The sequence below is a fragment of the Mus caroli genome, chromosome 11 (genome assembly GCF_900094665.2).
Source record: "Mus caroli chromosome 11, CAROLI_EIJ_v1.1, whole genome shotgun sequence".
Lineage (NCBI taxonomy): Eukaryota > Metazoa > Chordata > Mammalia > Rodentia > Muridae > Mus > Mus caroli.
Genome location: NC_034580.1, coordinates 90,000,447 through 90,002,156, shown reverse-complemented (window position 1 = coordinate 90,002,156; position 1,710 = coordinate 90,000,447).

The following is a 1,710-nucleotide window of genomic DNA, read 5'->3' as shown; positions in this document are numbered from 1 at the left end:
GGAAGGAAGGAAGGAAGGAAGGAAGGAAGGAAGGAAACTGTGTTTGGAGGGTTTCCTCCATAAACTTCACCATGGCCCTCAGAGGGACGCCGAGGACCTGGACCCCTGGAGGAATGCCTCCAGCCGGTACAGTGACACTGTGGGTGTCTTTACAGACATTCTGCTTGCAGTAGTTTGAAACTGCAGTCTCCAGAGAGACCTTAGTCCTCCGCTGGCCTCCAACTTGAGAGGCTGAACTGTGCATATGCCGTCCGTCTTTTAATTCTAGCCTCCAAGTAAGTGTGAAGGAGTATGTCGTTTTCGTTTCGACTGTGGAGGTCAGAGGACAGCTTTCCGGAGTCCTTTCTCATGTTCTACCCTGACTCGGGTTCGGATTCAGGACACCAGGTTTGAGCAGCAGTTATCACTACCTGATGAGTCCCTCATCTTTCACTTTTGCATCTTATTTCCACGTGGGCAGTCAACACTTAGTGAAGATCTGTTTCCCTTCTGTCTTCCCAGAATGCCCCTCCCCAGACCCGGATCCTCTAGAATAGTCACAGAGCTGAGTTGGGTTTCAACCCCATACAACATGAGCGCTCCTCTCTCCTCGCTGAGCTCTGAGCACCAGCTGAACTCGGTCCTCCGACTCAACGCATGCGCAGGGAAGTGCCACGCTGTCATTTCTCTCACATCCACGAGGGGTCGCACAACGCCTTCCAGAGTTTGCCCCAAGAACCTGCGCCTTAGTTAATCCCTTCCCTCCGGAACCTCCCATCTCTCCCAACAACACCTTCGGGTTTAAAGTTCCAGAGCTGTATTCCTGGTTGTCCCAGAAACCTATCCGTGCAGCCGCTTTGCGTGATTTGTGCTGAGCTATGGGAAGCATGCAGTCTGACTCCTTCATTCAATACCCTATACTGTGCTTTCCTCATCAGCAAAATAATAACCCCCACTGCGCTGAGCGCTATCCAAGAGAGTGGGGAGCCTCATCTTTTGAGCATGGCGTCCAGCATATTCCAGGAGCCCGGTATACCCCAGATGCCTACTGAAAAAGTCATTTTATTTACCTAGACGTCAAACTCTCCCTTTAAAACTCACCATACTCTTCTTGGCTTTCGTCTTCATGGGCACCAGGGGCAGCAAGGTTTCCTGGGTGAGAGCTCTATAGTGGAGGCAGACTTCAGGCCCTCAATGCAGACGTGTGAGTGTTTTTACTTTCTGTCCATGGAAATTTTAACCTCCATCTCCTTTTCCCATGTTGCATGGCATGAAAGCATTCTTTTCTGAAAAAAAATTCAAGGTTGCCTTGGCGAATTCTAAGTGTCCCTCCTCCTTCTCCTTCCGGTTGGAGCCATGGAGATAGCTCCTGGTTTTGGATGCTAATTTGTTTTAGTGGACATCTACAAAGACGGCCTCTGGCCTCACTCAGCATCTTTTGCAAATGTTTATATATTTCAGATACATCGTTGCCAATGTCTACCGTTGCTGGGTACATCCAAGGAGTCCATGGTCCATCCAGGCCTCAGACTGATTGACCCTCAGCGTCTTCTGACCCCAGAACCTTGTCTCAGTCTCTCGAGGAGGAAATGGAGGACTGGGCTATCTCGGTCCCTCTCTTTCCAGACAAACCATATAGTCCATCAGGTCCAGTTTATGTGGAGATACTTGTAGGGGGTTCTGGGAATGTTGGTATCTCTGTCCCCTAACTTCTGTGGCACCCAGATGCTG